This window comes from Vidua macroura, chromosome 4 (assembly GCF_024509145.1).
Source record: "Vidua macroura isolate BioBank_ID:100142 chromosome 4, ASM2450914v1, whole genome shotgun sequence".
Lineage (NCBI taxonomy): Eukaryota > Metazoa > Chordata > Aves > Passeriformes > Viduidae > Vidua > Vidua macroura.
Genome location: NC_071574.1, coordinates 52195096 through 52220573, shown reverse-complemented (window position 1 = coordinate 52220573; position 25478 = coordinate 52195096).

The window sequence follows — 25478 nt, the reverse complement described above, 5'->3', positions numbered from 1 at the left end:
CTGTTCCACTTTCTGTCCCCAATAATTCCTTCCAGACACTCATTCTTTCATGTTGCAAATAGTTCTGATTTTCGCAAGTCTACCACTGTCCCAGTAAATCAATGCCTTAGCCAATTTTTCAGAATTGTATGGCAATGAGAAGTAGCTTTTTATTTTCATTTAATAACTGTTCTTCCTCGAGTCATCCTTTGGAACTTCCTCTAAATGGAGAGACTCTGGAGCCAGTTTGTGTCAAGACATAGCAAGGCTGTGCCAAAAAGCCTGATACCAGAATCACAGGATAGATCTTACTTCAACAGTCATGTTAGAAAGAGTCTAATGAAAGCAACATCCTGGAATCTATAAAGAAGAACTGTAGTTACAGAGATGTTTGGTGAGAAGAGTTGTTGGGTGAGTCAAGAAGCAGCCTGGGATCAGTAGAAAAAAGAAATCATCAAGGAGGAACATTAAAAGGACTATTTCAGCCACCTGAGGTTGAAGGACAGAGCAAATGGAAAAAGCAGTCATGGTTAAAAGAGAGCGTTTGAGAGGAAAAGCAAGTGAAGACGGGAAGGAAAATGCATTTCCAAAGGTGTTAGGTTTGGGTTTGTGGATTTGGCTTTTTTGTTGTGTTTTGTTTGTTGTTTAGCTTTGAAGGATCATTGAAATAATTTGTATGCATATAGGTGAATTATAACTTTGCTCTGATACTTCTCTGAATCATAAAAATATATATATATATAGCCTAAAATCCATCAGCCTTTGTAACAAGAGGCAGTGGAAAAGGTAACCTCCTTTGAATAGATAGAGGCATAAAAGCCTTGTTAAAGCATATGAACTCATACCTCAACCAGAACCTCAGGGAGCTTCTTCTCATGGATGAGAAGGTTCCCTATTCTTTAGGGAAATTTAAATGCTCTCCTAGAAAAGATTACCATTTCCTAGGTCCAGTCAGTTCCTAGTGTGCAGAATGTTTTAACTTGTGTGGTGAGTGCAGCTGTTGATCTGAAACATCTTTTCAAAGATGGCATGTTGGAATCGAGGAGGTTATTTTCTTGTAGAAGACAGATGGAAAGAGACAGTATAAGATTCCTAGTATGAACCTATAAAGCTTAATTCCTCCCTTTTGCCACTTGTACAAGTAAATAATGTCGAAATAAATTTTTATATAAATTCAAGGTAATTGTGAGACTATATTGTCAGTATGCATTTGTTGCTCATTGTGCAACTACAATCCAGCAGACTACACATTTCTGCAGAATTTTTGCAAATCATTATCATACATTGGCTTATTTTTTAAAATGGAAAAATCATATTGTTTGAAGGGTTTCAAAGATAGTTCAGCCGTAAAAATTACATACTTCACTTTAAACCCAATATTTTAAACTTTTAAAAACCAAGCTCATAAGCAGAACATGAGTCAAATAATAAATAGCATTAGTCAGATTTAGTGTGGATCGTAATTCAGAGTGGCTATGCAGCACATTACATAGTAAATAAATTCTCTGCCCTGTACACCACTTAGAGACTTAATTTATCATTAAAGTTCCAAAGTAAAACAAACAGACAGACAAACAAAAATTTTAAAAAAAGCAGAGAGAAACATACAAACCTAGAATAACTTACACAGTATTTGTCTGAAATATTGTACACATGACTTCCGGTTTTATCCTTTCATTTAAACATGTAAATTGCATGCAATTTTGATTTTAAATTCCTGAAATAATGTTGCAGAAGAAGCACAAATAATTAACAGAAATATCAGAATTTTCTGTAGCTCTGTTTGAAAAACTTAAGCAATGAAAAATGCCTACAAGCAATTAATGGGTACTATTTGCTGTATCCTACCCCTGCTTTTGAGAACTGTCAATGAATAAATGTGGAGGAGTCCAGCTACTAGAAAAGTTAGCAACTTCTTAGTTTCAGATGGTGTATGTTGATGCTGCCATGTGAGCATCAGAAAGGAAAATAATTGCCAAGGAATTGTAAATACTGGTTTTCAGTACCACCGTTGCTGAACTTACTCTGATACACAGAATTTAAAGACCTATAATTGCTAACAGTAGTGTCATGTCTTCCGTGAGAGGAAGTAATGGAAGATTCTCCAGGTTTTATGGTTCAATTGTTGTATACTGAAGATAGAATTATATGGGTCTTTAATTACTGCATTCCTTGTTGAAAGCCCTAATAATGGGATCCAAAATATCCATGTTCTTTTGAAATCTGATAAAATTGTAAAGGGGATTTTTAAATTATAAAATGTCTTCTAGCATTTTTTCCTGCTGCCATCTAATAAGAATACTATAAACATTACCAATATTCCATTTTCCAGATTAGCTTAATTCACCTGAAGGTAAACAATTACACTCAGTTAAAATTCACATTCTTCTAAGAATTCAGACTATAGTAACATGGAACAAGGCATTTCAGACTAAATGACAATTTTAATCAATCTTGATGGCAGATTACTCTTGGTAGCTTCCTGCTTGGAATCTGATCTATTGTGTTTTAATTCACAGGCTTCTGTGGAGAAGAGAGCATATTTACATAGAAATTCTGTTGCAGTCTGCCAATATTTCAAGTATCAAAGATTAATTAAGGTATGGTAGTGATTAGAATCCTGTGTTGGAGATAAACACACTTTGCTAGAGATACAATTATAAAAGAGTGAGCTCACACTCCCCTACAGATTTCTAATCTTCTATTATGAGAGATCCAGATCAACACATAGAAAAATATAAAGTGGCTTAATATGGGAAACAGCAGCAATGTATAACTTACTGAAAATATTTCCAAATGGAAAATCTGGTAGGTTTATTTGTTCATCTTCACTTCATACCCCCAACCCTCCATCCACTTCCTTTTTTTTTTTTTTTAAGGGATTTGGCATACTTCTCAGACTGTTTCTATTACAGAAGGAGAGATTGCATAATTACATAGAAGAATAAATTATTTTTAAAGTTTAAGTTAATGAAGGATCTTCAAGACTCAAAACAGACAGAAAAGGGAGATATTTTAGCTTTAGAAAGTCATGCCACATTTTTTAGCCACTTTTAGCCAATACCTTAGTGATCCCAGGATCAGACCTGGCCCCTGGCAATTTCTATCAATGAGGTACCCTCCTCTTACTTAACCTTTGCTTTGTCTGAGAAACTGTTAAAATACTGCCTTGCAACCAAAAGGAGCTCTAATCTAACTTGTATTTCCTAAAATAAGTCCAAGAAAGAGCTTGAGTATGATAATACACTTCATCACTTTTTTGTTATTATGGAGTGTGTGTGGCATTTAGATCCCCTTTGCTTTAGCAATAGCTTCTGAAGACTGTTAATTAGTCAACCTATATTAATTTGATATTGATATGATAGCACAATAAATCTGAAATACTTTCTTTTTCTTACATCTGAAATACTTTCTTAATGCTTGCAATATCCTTTAAGTGGATGTCACAGCTCTAAATACCTGATTCAGAGGACTGACTTCAAACTTTGGGCAATATTCACAGCAGGCTCAATAGTAACAAGGAAGACGACCCTTTGTATTCAATGTCATGAAAGCCAACACTTTCCTGGATTCAGCATCTCATTAGTACTAGATAAGCATTAAAGAAAAATAATTTTAAAAAATTATTTTAATGCTGTCTTTACCTGAACTAACATTAAGGCTGTCAAAAGGGATAAACTCACCAAAATGTAGTTATCCTGAAAGAAATAAAATTGTGAATGAAAAGGTAGTGGGTAATATTTTTTTCTGTTAGTCAGACAAATAGCAATCATGACCCTGACAAAAATTTCAGAATCATAACCCGTTTCTCACTTACTGATTTCTAACTGAGCTGCAGCTTAAGACCGTGTACTGTTCAACCTTTTTCTTGAAGCTGATCTGATGATACCTGAAACTGAAATATTTGTTTTACCAATAATAAAATGTACCTACATATGCAGATACATTTTGTTACTGGTAGAACAAAACACTGAAATGAAACAATCTTCCAGCTGAATCCTGAGGAAAGTAATCTAGCAAAGGTTCTCAAAGTATCAAAGTATGCCTGCCAGTTCTGATACCTCGGAAGGAAATTCCTAGAACATGATAAGAAACTGTTATCCTCCCTGAAAGCAGCCTGACAGTATGGTTTATGGGTCTTCTTCCGTAGTCCTATGTTTTGTAGAATCATGTGTGTTGTGGGAGACAAAGATCTATCTGCTTTCACAAGGAAGATCAAATCCCTTAGCAAGAAAGAAATATGCTGCTTCTGGAAAGAAAGGAAAACATAGTTTCAATCTCTTCTACTACACACAAAAGAATTCTGAATTAATTGACAGAGATGAGATTGAGAAGAAGCACAACTGAATGTCTAGAGCAGTTTCTTGGAAGATAAAGCCAACCAAACTATAAAGGACTTGTATTGAAATGCACAAACAAATCCAGTCCCGTTTCTTGCAAAGTTAGCCAAGTATTAACAATAAACTCAAAAGAATGATTTTCTGACTGGCTTTTGGAATTTTGTTTATTTGCCTGGAGAGGAAAAGCCATGGACTCCATCCTAACTCTGCAAAATGTCTGAATATTGGAGAAGGCAGACCCAGCTATTATCCAAGTATTTTCTATTGGCCATCATTAGACAACCTACTTAGCTTCTTTCTTCTGCTTTATGAAGACTCTCTGGTTTGATCCCAATCTTAGGCACTTACCTCTCTATTCACACATTCTGTAGGAGACTCAAAACATTTTATTTTTGAGATTTCTTATGAACTAGCATCATTGCAATTTGATCATTTTATGAATACAAATATTCTACCAGTTTTGCTTTTGTCTCCCTATCCTTGTTTCAAACAAATTTCAAAACAATGACATAAAGGTAATTCGGATACACAATGAAATATCACTAGGCTACATAGAAAGTTGATGTAAAGAGACTTTATTATGATTTCATTGATTATATTTAGGCTTATGTATACACTTGCAGCCTGTATGTGAAAAAAACACATAACCCATTTATTCTGTCCTTCCCAAGCAGATTTAGCAGTGTTTTACACTGTTCAGTAGCCTGTGTAGCCCTGCAGCATTTGGACTGACCCAGTTCAGACTATCCCTAGTTACAGTGAGAAGCAATTCCTCTGTTTTGCTTTAGCTGTAGACAACAACCAAACAGTAAAAATATCTGAGAAAAACAGTTGCAATTTTTGTAGTAATGCCTTAAATATGTCACAGCTGACAGAACAGCAACACAATCAAATGGTGGCCAAATTCCTTCTTTGCCTTAAGGAGAAAATAATAATGAAAGGCCACTTAGTAATCTCAAAATCAGCAGCTTTACAACCTGATCATGTCAACAGAGGCATGACAAAAGCAATGACATCCCCCTTCCCTTTCAACTCTTTTAATATATCCTGTAGAGATAAAAGGTACTTATCAGAATTCTTCTGTAGTGTCAAAGAGAGTGCTGATACCTCTGCAGAGCAAGAGCAATATCCTTAGTACATTTTTATAAATCCAGTATAACAGTGACTTTAAAAATAAACAATGCTTAATAAGCCTGTACTCTGCCTAAGTTAAGCTTATTTCTGGAGTTATGTTATTTTGATGTTTCTATTAACATCTAAAATTAAAATTCATGCAAGGATCAAAGAAGTCTTGCCCAATGTTTTGACACTGGGGACATGGTCACTGCTGATTGTAAGTTGATTAGTTTCTCAATGGATACTCTCTAGCTGTATCATCCAGCTATCGCAGGTGTTTGCTAGTAGCCTGCAAGTGTCTGTCAAACTATCCCCTTACCCTTCATGCACTTCTAAAGCTCAGTAAATGTCTTCCCTTATCACAGAAAAGAAATTCAATGTCATTGCATGACCTTGCAACAGACAGAATATGCTTGACTGCTTTAGTACTAAAAACAGCCTTGTAAGACGAGGTCCCCACATACTCACAGAATCTCTCTTCCTAGCTACTTGGGCAGCTGCTTGTATGCAAGCTGAATTACTCCCAAGATCACTGCTAGAAAAAGTGCATTGTAAAGATGTAATACAAATCAAGCACCTTCTTTTGGTCATGTCGCAAATTTCTTGGAAGGAGGAAGGAAATAATTTTGAAGGTGCTATTTCCTATAGCAAGCTAGCAAATTTTAAAAGATAATCAGCCAAAAGGAATACAATTATCACGCCTTTCTTTTCAAGCTATAAAATCAAGTTTGTTAGTTTACCATTAAATTCTTTCAACCTGGTGAAATCATTCTTCATCTTGACTGTTCATATGGGACATAAACTGCCAAATTGCCTGCACAAATTTTTATTCTTTAATCCTCTTTATCCCAGCTTTATCCCAGCTAAGCAGTCTTTCTTGTATTACTTTCACCAATAATGGCAGCAGTAGTTCCCAGTGAATATTTTCTAATAGAGTTGGAATTGACAGGAGTTTTAGCCACACATTCCTCAAGTCTCAAAAAAATCCCTGTTTGATTACATAACTTCATCTGATTATGTAGTGAAATGCTCACTCTGGGACTGCTTTCACCAGTGATGTTTCATCACCAAGCCAATACCAGCAGCTTCACTGCAGTCTACTACCATAACTACATCCCACCACCCACGCAGGCACCCAGCACCCTGATTGTGGCCTTTCTTGGCAGACAATGAAGATCTCTGCAAATGAACAATGAGCTTCACTGACAAATATAAGCTAATAAAACTACATGCAGCCAACCATCTAGGTCAATGGATGTGCTCAATTCTGTCAAGTTACTGTCCAAGACAGGTAAAATAAATATAAACTAAGTTATTAGTGACTCAAGTGGAACCTCACTGTTATTTCTTGGGGGGAAAATATGCTTAATGCATTGAAACTGCCACCTGCTTCTCTACCTGAGATTGTAGTTCAATGTTGAATTAAATACATTACATGATTTTGTACTTCTGGTGTTGCTGCTGTGAAGAGGTTTTTGATTGCTTCCAAATGAGTCAGCCTCTTTAAACCTTTCCTGTACCCATATATTCCCCACTTCTCTATATACTACTCACATATTGTATTAAGTTTTGCATACCCCATGCATAGTTTATTACCATATATGACTCAAGTGCATCAACTACTCTCTGGTTTTTTAAAGTAACAAGAACTTAGATTCTGTCTCTCTATATATAAACTGTCACTTTTTACTGAAGTTTCTGGTTTTTTTTAGATGGAAGGGCAATGTTTTTTTGGCATCAAATTTAAATTTTAAAGTCACAGTACTGAAGAGGTGAAAAATACAGTAAATGGTGCAATAACCCTCATAGCTAGATCTTCATGTAAATGAGGCATTTGCAGAAATTGAAGTCAAATTCAAGGGAGTGCCATTTGTTCTAACTTCCATGTTTAGGAACTGGCAAGGAATATATGAGGTTACTGCTTTTAAGCCAGACCATTAAAGACAGCCTAAGAGCTTCTTTCATCATTTCTGCATTTGACCTCTGTCCAGTGTTTCATAAGATCACTGACAAAATTCGAGCAATATGAGCAGAAATATTTGTTAACAGCAGGAAAATGAGTTTAAGTTTCTCTAGTTAAACAAAATATTATGAAAGAGCAAGCATTGAAAACTCATTGCTTTGGGACCCATTCACTAACCACCAGTGATATTTGTTTACAAATATTTATATTTGGAAGAAAAAAAGATAAATATAAAAAACCTTGAAATAAACAACTTATTGACAAAAAAATGAAATAGTAGTGCCTCTGGGGATATAATGAGAGGTGATAAGGATATTAGTCGTTCTTATTCTGAGTTTCCTGAACATAGTTCTGTTTATTTCTTTTACTACACTGAAAGCCTTTAAAGTACATAACAGCGAGTTCCAATGAGTTGGAACCTACTGTTTCACCATTTTGTACTTCGTTTTTTCTTGTCTTCTACCACAGGGCCAGTATTTTCTGGCTTTGACAAAATATACAGTGTTCACTCATTTTCTATGACAAAGGCAACATTTCCATTACTTTGCTAATGCCAAAAAGCCACCAGTGAAAAATAAAATAGTGTATGCACAGGTGCAGCATTAGTGAGAAAAAAAAACGCAAGCAGTGCGCAGATGTGTTCTGAATGTTAATAAATGGATTTGTTTGTGTATGTCAGGACATCCATACAACCACTGCTGTTATGCAAATTGACAACTACAGAATAGAGAAAAGCCACTCCTGGTTTTGATTATGCACATTTTCATGTGGGTACACAAGGAAGAAAAAGGTTGTTTTACTTCAACATAAGGATTTTAAAAATCTAGAAGTCTCCATTAAAAAAACCAAAAGTTAAAAACAACAATTGTCTATTCCAGATGCATTCTATGCAGCTCTCAACAGCCTGTAGCTTTCTTCTACAAGTTATATTTGGAGACAGAGCAGAATACAAGACACATGCATTTGCTTCTACTTTGACGTTTAAGCAAGATTAATTTGGATTTGATAACTCACTCCATGACAGAGTTCGTATTATTTTCTTACCTTATCTCTTTTTTCCATCTGTATGGTAGAAAATGATGTGTTACCCCTTCCTACAAGGATGCTTTGGTGTGAGAAGGAACATATTCCTTATGATGCATGATTGACATGGGATTGCAGCAAAGAAATACTAGGCACACCATGTACCATTAAAATGGAGCAGCCTCAGGACCTACTGAGAGTTTGGATTTCTAGAAGCTATCGTCATCTAAATACAGAATTTATTAACACGATGTTGGAGAATCTAATCTTTAAGTGTAAAAACAGTAGCATTAAGTGACTTTAAAAAATTTTTCCCAAGCCAAGCCTACTTTTATGTCAAAATGATGGGATTTATCTCATCTACTGATAGGTGTCTGTATTATAGTTTATTATATTAGCCTTCCTTTAGGCAATGATGAAAGTAGGCACACTTGGGGCATAAAAGTCTCTAGCCTGTATTAGTCAAATGAACTGTGCCTTGAAGTGCCTGCAGAAGTCTCCAGTATAAATTAATACAGACAAACTCCATTTCATCAGACAAAAACATCAAATGCAATTAAGCTAAATATAGTGCTAGAAGAAGCAGATGCTAAAAAGTCTCTGGAAGGGATCCTATGCAGCCTCAGATTCCATGAGTAATCTGAAAGTTGGTCTCCTAAATTGCAGGATTAGTTCTCTGCTACTTATTTCTTCATTCACCTCAGGATTTTTAACTCCACTATTTCATGATTACTACAGCCAATGTTTCTATTATTTATTCTCTCTCTTATCCTTTCTTCCCTGCCTGTGAATAGCAGATCAATCTGTGCATTGCCCCTTAGACTATGCAGTACCTGTGCTGAGAAACTGGCATTCACCAGAAATCTTCTGGGTTCCTTATATCTTGTTCTGTTGCCCTTCCATAAGACATCAGAATGAGCAGTGTCCCCTGTATCCCCCATTCCTCCACCTCCCATTCCCCAAGAGTAAACAATTTCTGAGTTGTTTAAAGACTTCATCTGATTTTTCATCTTGATCAAGTGGCCTGAAACAAACTTTCAGCACAATATCAACATTCATATCTTGACCCAAAAGAGAAGTATGTTTTATTAGGGAAAAGGTACAGCAATAATAATTCCCAACTAATGAGCTCAGCTTTGTGAAAATGTTTACTGTGATTTATTAGATGATACACGAGGCTGCACAGCAAAAAATCTGGACTCTGTGCCCCATTAGCAATTCACTTGGTGTTTGACCTTGAAAAGTTATTTCACATCTTTAACTTTCCTGTCTTTAACTTCATGATAAGAAGACCAACATTTCCTCTTTGCTTTCAATTTAAAACACACACTCAGAAAATCTGACTTATTGTATTTGTTTGAATATTATATGGAAGTAGCAGTCTTTCTGAAAATTTGAAGGAGCTGTGTTCAGTGAACATTCTAAAAGCTGTATTTTTTAGAGTACGTTTTGTTCTTTCTAAGCTTAAGTGATTACAAAATGTTTGCAAATTTGTGTTCCTGGAGTCTCTTTAGTAAATATGCTTACATCTTTTCAGACCATAAAACTCCTTCTGGCTGCTAAATTAGCAGAACCCTAGAAGAGTACAGAAAAATATTTTCTTTCAAAGACTTACCTGGAGTTAATCAAATATACATTTTATTCCTCTGTAGGTGGCAAATTTAACGAATGCCAGCTTATTAACAGGTGGAATAATATGTATGGGAAATAGATGTTTCTTTGTGCTGTTTTCTCATTAAATTCTGCATTAGGAAACAAATACGGGTATTTTCTATATATCATCTTGTATATACATATAGACATTTGGATCTTCATCATGAGTCAAAGTAAACAACAAAGGCTATGCAGTGCATTAATGAAAGAAGGTGAAATCTCACTTCAACAATGCAGCAGAAAGCAACAGCAAAATTCTACTTAGTGCATAAAAAAAGATGAAACATAAAGATTAGCCAATTTATGGCAGATACAAGAAATTTCAATGATTAAATAGAAATAATAAAACTTTGTAATATACTGTAAAATAACAAACTATTTTACAGGCCATATTATTGAAAACAATATTTGAAATAGTTACCTCTTGATAACCAAATGCCAGTATATCACAAAATTGTCTCTTCATTACCCTTTATTGTTCCTGTGCCCTTTGTAATTTTGTATATTCTCTAGGTTTTTGTGGTTTCTAAGGGGTTTAAAGTAAATATCTGATCAGAAAGCAAGTATTATAATCTCTGATTACCTTCCTCCCTCCATTCAAAATTCTGTCTGAATGGGCTTAGTTCATTAACTCTAGAACTTGACATCACATTTACTTCATGCATAGAACATATGGGAGAGATCTTTAAAAGTTAGATCTTTAAGTAGTGTGTTATTTGCAGAAGGTTGTGAATATATTTTGAAGGATTCTTCTTTTACTTATCCAATAGTTACAATCACTTTCATAAAGACATTATTATCTTGGTCTTAAAGTCTCTCCTGAAATCCTGTCATTTTAATGAAGTCTTTTATTTCTCCAGAAAGTACATTAGGACAAAACTAAGTTTAAATATATAAATATGTTCCTAGGATCTGAGTGCTGAGGAAGCTGGCTGATTAAATTGCGAAGTCAATCGTGATTTTTTTGAACACTTATGAGTGGGAAGGATCTTGCGAAGAGCAAATGCCATTTCTATCTTCAAGAATGGCAAGGAGGAAGAACTGGAGAACTACAGACTGGTCAGCCTCACCTCTCTAGCTGAGAAGATGATGGACATAATCCTTCTGCAGCATACATGAAGGACAAAGTGAGCAGGAGTAGTCTTCATAGAGTTATGAAGGCAAACCATGCTTGACTGAGACATTAGCCTTCTACAATGAGGTGACTAACTTTGTGAATGAGTAGTGAGTGTCATTTCCTTTGTCTTTACTAGGATTTTTAACGCTGTCTCACCTAACATTCTCTTGGACAAGGTGATGAAGCACAGGTTATGTGAGTGCACAGTGGAGTAATTGACATTTGGGCTGAATGGTTAAGCCCACTACATTTTAACCAGTGGCACAAAATCCAGTTGGAAGAAAACTAGTAGCAGTGTACCCCAGGGGTTGATACTGGGGCCAATAATGTTCAGCTTCATTAATGACCTGGACGATGGGACACTGTATACCCTCAACAAGATTGCAGGTGGTACAAAAAGGGGAAGAATCAGATGGCTGTGGTGGATTAGCCTTGGTCAAACACACCCCTCCCCCTTTATTGTCCACTTCCCCCAACCCCATCCCCAGTAGCACAGAGAAAGAAAAAAGAAAGGAGAGGAACAAGTGAGTTCATAATTCGAGATATTGCTGGGGTCCTCAGCACAAGAAAGACAGAACTGTTGAAGCAAGTCCAGAGGAGGGTCACAAAGATGGTCAGAGGTATGCAGCAACTCTCCAACAAAGACAGACTGGGAAATTTGAGGTGGTTCAACCTGGAGAAGAAAAGGTTGCAGGGAGATCACATTGTCACGTTTCAGTACATAAAGGGGACTATAAAAACAAGGGAGGGACTTTGTACATAGGCATGGTAATAGACAAAAGAGAATGGTTTTAAACTGAAATTAAAAAAAAAAAAATAGATGCTAGGAGGAAGCTATATATGCAGAGGGTGGTGAGGAACTGGAACAGACTGCCCTATGCCCAGAAGTGTTCAAGACCAGGTTGGATGGGGCTCTGAGCAACTTAGTCTAGGAGGTAGTGTCCCTGTCCATGGCTAGGGTGGGTTGCAAGATGATATTTAAGGTGCCTTCCAACCCAAGCCTTTCTATAATTCTATAATTTGTAGTGTAAAGATTCCAAATACATGTATCAGACCTTTCTGTGCTAATGCATAAGGGTGCTTTTGTGGTCTTTTGTGTACCTCCCATAAACTCTTCTAAATTGTATTTCAATACCAAAACTCTTGTTAAATGGGTCAAAATAATTGCTGATGTTTATTTTTACTGAAGTTTATTTTGAAGATCAAGTTGCCAGAATAAGGATCCATAAGGACAAACTCATTCTGGAGCTTCTCTTCACCAAAAAAAAAAATCAGTTTTAAGAGGCCAATTTGTTCTATTTAGCATAAATAAGACCACTATGTATATCCTTCTATTATACTATTCACACATTGTGGGTCCTTAGCATAATAAGGCTGTTATCCCCTAAAACATAAAACTGTGACAGAACTAATATTCTCCTCCTTTTACAGATATGCTGGTATGCTGTATACCAATTGAGTTACACTTGCAAAAGTAATGTTTCAGAGGTAGAAAGTTTACCTCATTGGTCTTTTCTGCTTGGTCTGCTTTTATGGTCTTACATATCAAAAAAAGAAAAATGGTAATAATATTCAGCACTGGTAAACTCTTCCCTAGGTTCATAGTGATTTATTTCTAGAGAGAATGTTATATTCATCTGGATAAATTACATAAAAATACAATTTTAGTTTTCTAGAATATTAAGAAGTTGTATTTTCAGATTCCTTAACAGCATTGTATTCTAGTTCCTTGATGACCTGAATTTCATTAATCATTTTCTTAAACTCTGTATATATTGTTGACTCTTGGTTTCTTCTCAGTCATATCCCTTAGTTAACTTTGTTTGTTCATGTTACAAGGACTTTGCAGGGTTCTGAAGCAGTAATAGGTAAAATCAGGAGACTCATTCAGCTGGTAAGCTGTCAGTCTGTCATAACTTGAATATTGATTTTGGGGGGTTGGTGACATTCCCTAGATGTATGTGTCAAGTTTGTTGACAGAGAGCTCTGTACTTAATTGAATGTGATGTCTGTGTGTGAAGTGATGAAGTACGTTGGTGATGTATATTCTCTTCCTCCCCTTCAGCCTTCCCCCTCCTCCCCTTCAGCCCCTTACAGTACACTCAATGGAGTGTTATGAAATTTTATACTGCTCTTACAAAGCTTTATTTAACTTCATAAATTGAAAAGCTAGGTCTGCTCTAACATGATTTCCTCACAGGTATGCCTTCATTGGCTTGTGAGACAACAAACAAGTACTGCCCTTTTAAAGTCTCATTCAGTTCTCCTGAATGTTTGTGAAAGATAAAGGTGACTCTCAGGTGGCATAAAACCTATAGGAAATATATATATTTCTCAGTGTTCCTAAATCACAGATAATCATCTTACAAACCATTCCATACCTTGCCTTTTTAAAGTATGAGAAAGGAATAAGAAGCCAGGGGACTTTCTCTCTTCAGTTATCATCATATTTGATCCTGCAGAGCAATTTAGGTGTCTTTCAACAGTACTTTTTTCTGACAATTTTGACTGTTACTCATCTAAGTGGACTGTTGTTCTTAACCATGAAAAGCAGAAAGAGAACAGTATCTCATAAAGCTGGTGGAATATTCCTGGCTTGTGTCTAGTCTTCCTTGCCTCAAATAATGAATAAATGCATATGTTTTTAAAACTAGGTTATCAGGTTTCATTTCATCTTCCTGTTTAGCAGAGTTGCCTCTCACAGATTTCAGAGATTAGATTTTTTGCAAAACGAACACTCGATGTTATATTTTTAAAAACATAAAAGTACATTTGCAGGTATATCCAAAGGGAAATTGTGATGCTGCACTATGCCATTAAATAAGGGATTGATTATATATATCAGAATAAGAAATCTCTGTCTAGAAATGCAGAGTACACTCAGCAGGCAAGTGCAACTCATTGCTTTGGACAGCAATTGATATCCTTTCGCCAGCCAGGAAAATGCATTCGCGTTCCAACAGAAAGGTGGGAGAAACAAGGACAAAGGGAACCAGCTGACTAACAGAGAGCAGTGGAGGTAACGAAAGGAATCATATTCCCATCATGCAAAAGAAGGAAGTGGTTGCACTCTGCTCCAACAGAGCCAGTATCAGCACAAGTCAAAACCGGTGATCAGCAGCTCAGTGAGTGGAGTTAGGAAATGGAAGAGAATATGAGAATATCTCTAAATTAATAATGAAATTGTACAAGGTAGTGGAGCCACCTGTCTAGCAGCATGAACTTCTATTGTCAAAGTACATATAGCTGTAATAGCCCATCAATATATCCATAAGATAATTTTTATTTTATTGATAAATTTAAATGAGAAAGGAATCTTCCTGAAAACAGGAAGAAGTCACAATGTGGCTGGACCTAGCCAAAATACAATACAAAAAGAAAAAAAATAGCTCTCTTTAATACTAATCTGATGTATGAAACTCTGTGTTTAATCCTCTTCAAATCCAAATATAATTTTCTTTCTCAAAATCGGCATTCGAATCTAGGTTTTCTCAGCAAAGGTGTTTGAGTCAGAGCCATTTTATATTAATGTGTTTTCCTTTCTCTGTCTCTACACTAAAATATTGGTATCTAAACTAACATGAGAATTTTTTGAGTGCTTAATAAACATGTGAATTTAACTTTCTGTGGAAAAAAACCCCAAATATTTAACATAGTGAGCAAAAGAATAAACTTCAATAATTCTTTATCTGATGTGAGTTTGAAAAGACAAAACTTACCTTATTATACCCTTGCTGGCTGAAATTCTGAGAGATTACAACTGACAGGCAATAACACTGGCTGAAATTTCTGTGCTGGAGGCTGCACCAACTCTCTGAAGAAAATATACTGTTTTAAAAAAAGGTAGTGATTGTACTAGGAATTCAAATAGGCTTTCTAAAATCTCTCTGCTTTAAAGAGAGTTTGACATTTAAAAATTGAACTCCTTTACAAAGTCACATATTTTCTGATGTGTTTAAGTACTTTATGTGTTCAGTAAATGTCATAATGCCATTAATTCTCTTCACAGAGACATGCAATATTTTTTCTGTTATCAAGGGGGACCACACTGTTGAGCAACCAGTGGTGTGTTTTGCTGAGCACTGGAAATATGGACTAGATTGGCCTGTAAAAATTCAAAACTAATTGCTTGGAATTTAGGATTCAGTGAATGTTTACTCCTCAAGTAACAAGGTAAAACCAAATTTTCAGGTTATACAAATACTTTTCTTTTTACCTTATTTAGTAATTTTGAAAAGCATATTACCCTTTAAAAATAATTTTAATGTGGAATTTTTTGGCATCTTGGTATTTTTATCACATGACTAAACCAAGCAGGTTGCTAAGCAACTTTCTGCAGCCAGGGGAAAGCACAGGCAATCTGAACAGAAGATTTATGTTGGTGACTGTAATAATAATAATAAAAAATAACAGAATATCTAAAATCCTCCATTGTTTTTTAATCCTTTGAGCTAAACAATCAGTAATTTACTCTTCCCAAATCAAGAGTCATTGGAGAAACTGCTGCAGCCACACAACTTTTGTCATAAACTTTCAGGGAAAATAAATGGGTAAATAATTTTTTATATCATGCTATTGCAGCCTTGAAGTATTTTTGTTCAGTGTTGCTATGGTATTTACAGGAGCTTTTGAATATGAGGATTCTGCTCGGTTAAATAAGGGAGTAGGTAGATACCTTCTTGCTTCTTCTTGCAGTGATAACTGGCAAAAATGAGGATGTGGCAGGGTCACCAGGGCTGACTAGAGACACCTGGCACCAGGCACACGGCCCTGCCCAGCCCCCACGTGTGCTGAGGCTGCCTGGGCAAGGAGGGCTGGCTGCAGACACCGCAGCCCTGACCAGCTCCCAGAGAACAAGGTAACCTGGCACCAGTCCCCTTCTGCTGGCAAACAGCCTCCCTGCACAAACCACTTCTTTGCTGCAACACAAGCATCCAAGCAATAGGATTTGTGACAGGACAAGGTTAGTTTAAATCTCCATTTAAACAGCTGTCCAGATCCATTTTCTAGTCTAAATTTACCCATCATAAACAATGCTAATACACCACCACATATTCAGATGTGTGTCACTCATGGGCTGGAGCATGCTGGAGTAGGATCACTGGCTCATGGAGGCTGGATACATCAAACAAATACTCATGCCAATATACCATCCACCCCTGACCTGGAGGCAGGCTTTATCTGGGAACTGCCCTGTGCTTTGAATTAGAGCAGCCTACAAGAATTACTCATGGAAAACACAGCTCATGGGATCCAGATCCTTTCATATTGCATCATCCACTAGCACACCACAGGGCAGACAACCAGATCCTGTGCAGCCTTGGACAGTGGGTTTCCTAGCACTCTAATAATATATGTCAATAATAAGACCTTAGGTGGGTAATTAACTGAAATTCGCTTTTACAATACTGAGAAAAACAGCAGAAGACAAAACAGTTGACAGACAGTGAGTGTCAGAGACAGATAAATCAAGCTTGTGAAACAATGGCCTGAATAGATTAAAGCCATTTGAAATTTTAAAGAAAATAAATTTCTGCTGCTGTTTTTTGATTCTTGCTGTCTACAGAAAATCAAAAACATGTACATTTTCATTGTACATGTAGAGCTTTGCAACATGATTTTATTCTCTTACATGAAATAACTAACACACTACGAATTTTGGTAATGACTCAAAAACATAATCACATCTTGTTAATATTAGGTCTGTAGTTAATCTATGAGATCTAGATGTTCCCATTATTTCCATGAATTTTTATTGTATCTCTGTTGATAATTTGGTTGAGTTGGACAGGACCTGAAATATCCTCTAGTTTCAACCTCCCTGCCATGGGCATGGACACCTTTCATTAGAACACACTGCTCAGACCCCCATCCACCCTGGCCTTGAACACTGCCAGGGATGGCACATCCACAGCTTCTCTGGGAAACCTGTTCCAGAGCCTCACTATATTTACAGTAAACAATTTTTTCCTAGCATCTAATCTAAACCTACACTAATTGCAGTTTGAAGCCATTGCCTCTTGCCCTGTCACTACTTGTCCTTGTAAAAAGACCCTCTCCAACTTTCTAATTTGCTTTCCATTGGAAATATGCCTTTATTTTCCATAAATATTTTCCATCATTTCCATTTTTAAATGCAGATCTCTGATGTAAATCAGAGTTTGAGCAACTCATGATTACTTTATAAACAAAGCCCCATTTCTCAGAGAGAGGTTATCTTCATATTTACTGAGGCAGTTCATTTCAACCTATAACTTCTGAATGAGCTTTAGAATACTTTGGATAAATCTGTAAAAGAGCGCTGATGAGAAGAGAGCCCTTGCCCTGCTTCTCACTTGTACTGTACCTTACTTCACAGGCCAGATTCTCCCATGAAGTACCTCTGCTTTGTGAAAGAGAAAACTACTTTCAATTTCAAGTAGATGAATGCTTAACAAAAGTTAATTAATTTGACCTCAGAAAACCATTGTTTGAGAGAGGAATGCCCCTGGAAAGTACCACACAAAAAGAATGTGCTACTTTTTCAAGGTTGTTTGCAGAGTCGGTGACAAGGACAGGAACTGCTACCTCTACATCTCCTGTTACTGCTGTCTCCAAGATCTGTCACTTCTCCTATACACCTCAGTGTTTCAGGCAGAACATGTTCTGTCACAGGTCTACCTGAGGTAACCTAAGAACTAGCAGTTATTTATATAAAGAAATATTATTTCCCTTCTACATGTTGGAGAAATTATTGAGGTGAATTAATTTTCTCAAGTTCACAAAGGATCTCAGTGACTGAAGAGGAAAAAACAAATTTTCTCTCCCCTTATGCATCTAAATCCAATACCCCACTCTCAGCCACAAAGCATAACTTGTTAAAATGGTATCAGATCTGTTCAAGGAAAAAACACCTGGAGGCATACACAGAGGCTTGTTTATAATCATCAGGGACTAGAAGGCAGATCACTAACCCAGCTCTGTACACAGAAACCTGAAAGATAAGAGAGACACAGACATCATATCTGTTCTCAAGGCCACTTGGTTCTTTAGAGACTTCATTTTGCAGGCTGACAAGAGGACGTCTTGCAAGCTGGGGTCACTTCAACTTAGCTCCCAGCAGTGTGGTAAATCAGATCCTGTCTATGCACCACAATACAGCTCTCATTTGGAAGAAAAATCTATGCTTAATAATCTATCAAGGTGAAGAAAACACTGCAAAGAGAAATGCAGACCATCATGCCTGTGAGAGCTGACAGTTCAGCTGGCAGCAGAAGTAGATCTAGGAGTGAAGTACACAAGCCCTGCATTCATCTCCCTGAGTGATAATTCTAAAACCTATTTTGCCACCAGTGAGTGTTATTTCTCTGCTGACTGTAGAATCACAGAAAAAAGGATGATAACACTACAATAATCTGCAACTTGCTTCTTCCCATAAGAGGCTGAGAGTGAACTTCAAGCAGAGTTTTTAATAATGCTTCCATTCTACTGAGTGAAATCCCAACTTCTCTTGCAACCATGAGTGTTCTTGCTGCTGAATTCAGTGGGGCTAAGATTTCATCCATGATTGTTTAATTGTGACAATGAGCACTAGTATGTGTATTTTCAAGGGCTCAGTTTGCAGTGCTGTTTCTTTCTTAAAATATGGCACTTTGCTGCAATGCTTAAGGAGAAATCAGCCCTTTAGAAAATATAGTTAAAATGACTACAAAGTTCAAATTGATAAAAGCCTTCTGGTATTTGGATTTGCAATATGTTAGATCAGATTGCAAACTACAGGGTTCAGGAGCTAAAAATGTCAGGGTAAATTCAGTGACAGCTATCTTGTACCCAAGGTCTTAATATCTAATTTCTGTAAACAGTAATAAAGCATTAGAGTTTCTTACTTAACAGAGTTGTACATCTACAGGCCAAGGTCAGGGTGTTCAATTCCCTGCTGATATGAACAGAAGCTGATCTTTGCTGATCATCAAGTGAAAGGAATAAGCATCAGGATTTCTGGCATGCAAAGCAGGAGTTACAATTAAAAAAAGCAGCAGCATCGACATATAATCATAAGTAATGTTCATAAACCTTTTAGGAAAGTTCTACTATGCAAAGAATAACTGGTATTAGAAACAGACCCCTTATCTCTGGAAAACACATTTGTTAGGCTTATAAACAAGATATAAATTATGTATACCCTTGCTGCTGTGACAAAATACAACAAATACATTAAAAAAACATTTCATTAAATTTTAAATAAATTGCAGTTTTAACTCATGAGGAGATTGTTTCTTTCAAGAGGGTTTTTTTATATAACTTTGTTTTATTCTTATATGGCAAAAGTTGCTGCCAACTCCTTCAGAAAAAAAATATTACCATTAATGCTGTAAAAAAAGAAAAAATAATGACTCATATAGCCACCAGGAAAAATATTTTTTTTTCAGTGAACAAGATTAATGGCCCTCTACCCTGGCCATTACATGGTGTTAGAACAGCAAATTACAGTAGCAGTCACCAAAAATTTTTCCCACAAATTTGAAAAATAAAAAGTGCTTCTCAATAGCACTCAAAGACATTTCAGTCGTCATGATTTTACCAAGAGGCTAGAAGGTATTTTTTCCTCCAAAACACTTGAGTTTTGCTAATTGCTGCTGTAGCTCTGCTAGCATAAACCACTTACTTTCTGTGTCAATTCAATCTTATATGTCAGTGGTATTCAGGCAGTATCAAACTTTATGATTTTTTTTTTTTTGGCTGACCTTTCTATGCTTTCCCTTTTCTCCTCATGTTTATCACTTCTTTTCGTCCTCCATAATCTCTACCACTCCCTCCAAATCAGACAAAATTCTCTTCTCTGCCTCTCTTTTTAGGTAAATAAAGACTTAGAGGAGCATTACAAAAAAATGGTAGTGGCAGAATTTGCTCTCTAATGACAGTTTTTGCAAAGAAACCCCATTAATATTGCTATTAATATCTCCTACCCACAAAACCTAATTTAGGAGAAAAGAAGGCTTAATTTAGGAGAAATGAGAACTTAATTTAGGAGAAAAGAAGGCTTAATTTAGGAGAAAAGAGAATTTAGGAGAAAAGAAGGCATTAAGTGGATTTTGCAGATTTTGCATATTATATCAGTTAACATATCATTTTCCCGACCAATTAGGTGTATTTGTAAAAGGTGAGAGGTTCAGGATTGCAGCAAACTGAGGCTGTTTGGCTCTTCTGTTCTGACAGATTCTAAAGCAGCTGAAGCAAAGCAGGGTAACTAGTTTTGTTATAAAAAGTATAGCTGATCCTAACCATGCTTTCAAATACACAGCACCTTTATCCATTTAATCTTATTCACTCCAAAACAGAACTTTTTAAATTAAGAAAAAAAATTGTAGGACCATTCAGTTGAGTCAAATGCTTCCTCTACATCAAAGTATAATAAATGTTTCATGCTTCTTGTTGTTTCAGTGGTCATATGTACAACTGAAAAAGGCTAAATACAGTGTTTGAAGTTGCTTCTTTGTCATAAAGCTGGATGTATCAGGTGGAATGAAATTCCCTTCAAAAGAGATTTTCAAAGCATTGGCCTAACAGTTTTTTGACTGAAGCTAATAGACACTGCAGGCAGAGCTAAGGTGTATGGTCTCTCTGACAGTTTAGGCTGAGGAGAAGCCATAGGGGAATTAAGCACTTAGATTGCAGAAAAGTAGCCTCAAGAGATATACCAAAAAAAATTCCCAGTGATTAAATCATATCCAATGCTTATTTGACAGAAGCACATCTAAACACTGTTGATATAGTTATGAAAGGAAAAGTTTTGACCTGGGTGAGTGTTCCTGTGTGTTTGTGTGTTCCTATGTGAACAATAGGAATTACGGCTAAAATAAGGTGTTTCCACAGTAACTGCAGAAATCCCTGGTGAGTACTACAGGGTAGGGAGACTAAGACTCATTCTCTAAGATTGAGGGCATTGCCTTGTTTCAGAAATCAGTAAAAAAATGGTTCATTTTTATTTCTCCAAATAAACTTTAATATTGAGATGAGGTAATTTGATACTTTAGCATTTGCTTGAGTTTATTAAGAAAGATGGACAAAAATATGTCAATTATTGAGTTTTAGATACCTCAGTTCAATACTATTTTACTCTAATATTCAGAATAGCTACTTTAAAAGTTTTACTACTTAAGGTAAGTGAAGGTTTTCTGACACTTTTCTTGAAAGCAGAATTAGATTTTAGACAAAATAAACTATTAATTTGAAAATTTTGAAGGAGGGAACATTTTAGCACAACCTCTATTGTGGGATAATAATTACAACTTTCACTTTCAGCAGTGGTCTAAGAACCCTCATGCTTTGGGCCTTCATTTGTTTCACCTATAGTTAAAGAAAAATAATTTTCTAAGAATGACAAGGAATCTGGAATTTTCACAATGTTCACTCTAATAAACTGAAGCCCTATGGCACATTGAATGTTCCTTTTAATGTGAAACTCACATTAAAAATGTCATTTTTCTCCTGGCCTGAAAAAAAAAAAAATATAGAGCAGTTCTAATTTTGCAGAGTACTTGAAATTTCTACCTGTGACAGAATTCAGAATGACCCCCCATCCCTCTGACAACCTTCAGGCATTAACAACTCTAACTAGAAAATCTAGTTTGAAATGACATTGTGCAGTTCTACACTGAAATGCAACACACTGGTTTTCACTGAAGCATTCTTGACTTAGAGTCATAACATGGAACAATGAATATTGCTTAAATTATTTATTTAGGACAAAAACATAAGGAGAAAACAGACTTTATACCAACAACACAGAAAGAAACAGTCAACCAAGTACACAACCAAAACTATAAAATGAGCCTAAAATATCTAAAGTGGATGGATGGATGTCCTGCAAAAATCTCATGTAGTTTTCCTTGATTTAGAAAATTATAAACTTATTTCTGCATAAATGAAAGAGAGAGAGAGAGATCTCCAAAAAACTTCCTTTTTGCTTATCCATTATCCTCAAGTGTTGAATGCTTTTAAAACTTTTCTTGATGTGTCACTATTTTAGCAAAGATTTTAGTTTGATTTTAGTCTCATTGGAGACAAAAATAAAATCATCGAGACTTTCCACTACAAGCCTATAGGTTCTTATCTTCAACCATGATTAATCTCTGTACCATGAATATTTAGTGGCATAGGCTTTTAACCACCTCAGTTTATCAAGCTGGATCAATATATTTGTAAGGTATTCATTGTATTTTAAAAATGTGAAATTTGCAGAATTTTAAGGTGACAACACAGTTAAATAGCAATTTTATATAATTCACCAGGGCAAATAAAAGCTTCCTACAAAATTTCAGTTGTTATATATCAATTCTATTTCAAATACTGTTTTAAGAAGGCTTGCAGAAAAATTATTGAGTTGGCTGATTACTAATAGCAGAGCAGACCAGAACAGAATGTTTACTTTTATCTGGAGTGGATTTTAAAGTGAATATCAAGAGACCAACAGTGCACAGATTATTATTCAATTGTCCACTTATTTGTTCCATGTGCATATTTTCTTTCCAATCAGAAAAATCCATATCTGTGCATAATAAAAACACAGAGAAAAGTAGTCTTTTAAAAGTTTTTTTCTAAAAAAAGAGACTACTGGAAATTTTCTAACCATCAGTAACTTGACAATTGTTGCAGTTTTAACTTGCAGAAACATGATGGTGAGAAAATGGTGAGAAAAATATGTTTCTAGTGTGTGTTTCTATGTATTATTTTTTTCAGATTCTATAAAACCTCCTTTGCTTCACATCAGGTGAGGTACAGTCCTTATTTTTCATTAACAGATAACTTCTGGGAGTGCTCGGATTGAAACTGCAGCATTTACTTATCCCAGAGATTTCCTCTCCCCCCAGTATCAATCTAGTTGCAGTGGTAAAATGCTAAAATCTCACATCATTTTAAATCTAATTTCTTTCACCTTCCAAGTAATCTGTAGGTACTCAGACAAAACATATTTCCAGTTATCAATTTCAAGGGTTCTAAAGTTTCTATCTTTTTCTTAATTTTTGTTTGCCTCATGTATTTTTCTATATTCTAGACCTTATCCTGCAATGCAAGAACAGAGAGACAAATAGAAGAGTTTTAGTTGTCTATTAGAGAAAAAGAAGAGTATCATTTATCATTTGAAAAGAAGATAACCCAATAATATCTTTGAACAGGATAGTCTGCTTGTAATCTTGGTAATTTTTTAGTATTAAGATTTGATTTTTCCTATTTCCAAAACCCTAATCAATTTAATATATCCCCTAAGATCTTGTTCATGTGCATGAAGCATAAACTAGGAAACCACAAACTAATTAGAATCTTACAATCTCATTGCCAAATTCCAATCTACGGTTCAAACCCTGGTAAATTGGTTTCATATGAAATAGGAATCATATTTCTAGTTATCTGTTGTTATCTCTCTGATATATGAATTTTCCAAGGAGAATGAAACAACTTTTTGCCCATTTTACAGGTTGTTTAATTTCTTAGACCTAAGATAAGGAAAATAGAACAGTTTGGTTTTGAAGGGAACTTTAATGATCATCTAGTTTCAACCCACTTGCCATGGGCAGGAACACCTTCCACCTTACCAGGTTGTTCAAATCTCCATCCAACCTGAACTCGAACACATCAAGGGGTGGGGCATCCACTACTTTGGGCAACCTCTCTCAGTGCTCGACCACAATCAAAGTAAAGAATTTCTTCCTAATATCTAATCTAAACCTACCCTCTTTCAGTTTAAAAGCATTACCCTTAACAATACCTGAAAAAAAGTCCCTCTGTATCCTTTCAGTAGGCCCCCTTTAGGTACTGGAAGGCTTCTAGAAAGTGTCTCCAGAGCCTTCTCTTCTTCAGCCCCTCTCTTCTTCAGCCCCAGCTCTCTCAGCCAGTCCTCAAAGTGCTCCATCCCTCCAATCATCCTCATGACCCTCTTCTGGGCTTGCTTGAACAGATCCATGTCCTTCTCAGGTGGAATCCACAGAACTGGGTGAAGTATTCCATGGGGATCACACAAAAGGTGGGGAGAGGGGAAGAATCACCTCTCTCAAACTGCCCACCACACTTCTGATGCAGTCCAGAACTGGACCAGCTTTCTGGCTGCTACTGCATATTGTGCACATTTCCAGGTCATTTTTAGGTTATTATCTACCAACATCCCCAAGTCCTTTCTGCGGGGTTGCTTTCAATCCACTCACTGAACAGCCTCTATCCATGCTTGAGCTTGCCCTGACCCAGGCACAGGACCTTGCCTGAGTTGAACTTTATGAGGTTTGTATGGGCTCACCTCTCTCACCTGTCAATGTCCCTGTGGATGGCATCCAATCTCTATAAACCAGCTGCAAGTGCACTCAATCCCACTGTCTATATCCCTGACAAAGGTGATAAATAACACTGGTCCCAACGCTGACTTATGGGAGATGTTTGTCACTGCTCTCTGCCTGGACATGGAGCCACTGACCACAACACTTTGAGTGTGACCACTCAGCCAATTCCTTATCCACCAAGTGGTTCATGCATCATATCCACATCTCCCCAGTTTAGAGGCGAGGATGTCATACAGGACAGTGTCAAGCGCTGTGCACAAGTCTATTATCCACCAATGCTGTAACCCTGCTGTAAAACTCCACCAAGGTTGCCAGGCATCATTTGCCCTTAGTGAAGCCATGTTGGCTGTCAACAATCCCTTGTCACTTTTCCACGTGCCTTAGCATAATTTCCAGGAGGATCTTCCCCATGATCTTGCAAGAACAGAGGTGGGACTGACTAGCCTGTATTTCCCTGGATGTTCCTTTTTTCCCTTTTTAACTGGGGTTATGTTTTCTTTTCCAGTCACTGAGAAGTTCACCAGTCTGTCATGACTTCTTAAATGTGATGGATAGTGGCTTAGCAACTTCATCTCTCATAAAAACAATGACAGGTTGTCGTTTGGAGTTCATGACCTGGGTGAATCAAGCCACTCCTTTGGTTCCTCTCCTGTCCTTTGTCTATAGTGGAATTGCCATTTTAGCCCTTATTAACTTGCTCTGGCAGATGTCAAGACCAGTTATTTAGAAAAGAATATAAAACTATGACACATAGTCTAATATACAATCATCTCATTCAAGGAGGTTTTCCCTGATCACATATTTCAAGATAGAAGAATATTGTTTAACACTTTCTGTTAAATCTTGTGTATCTTCTATATTTTTAATAGCTACTGACAATGTTTCTGTTATCCTCACACTTATAAATGTATATGAATTTCTACAAGTTAAGAACAAGCCATCAATACTTGGTAATTTGTTCATTAAAAGAATTTATTGAA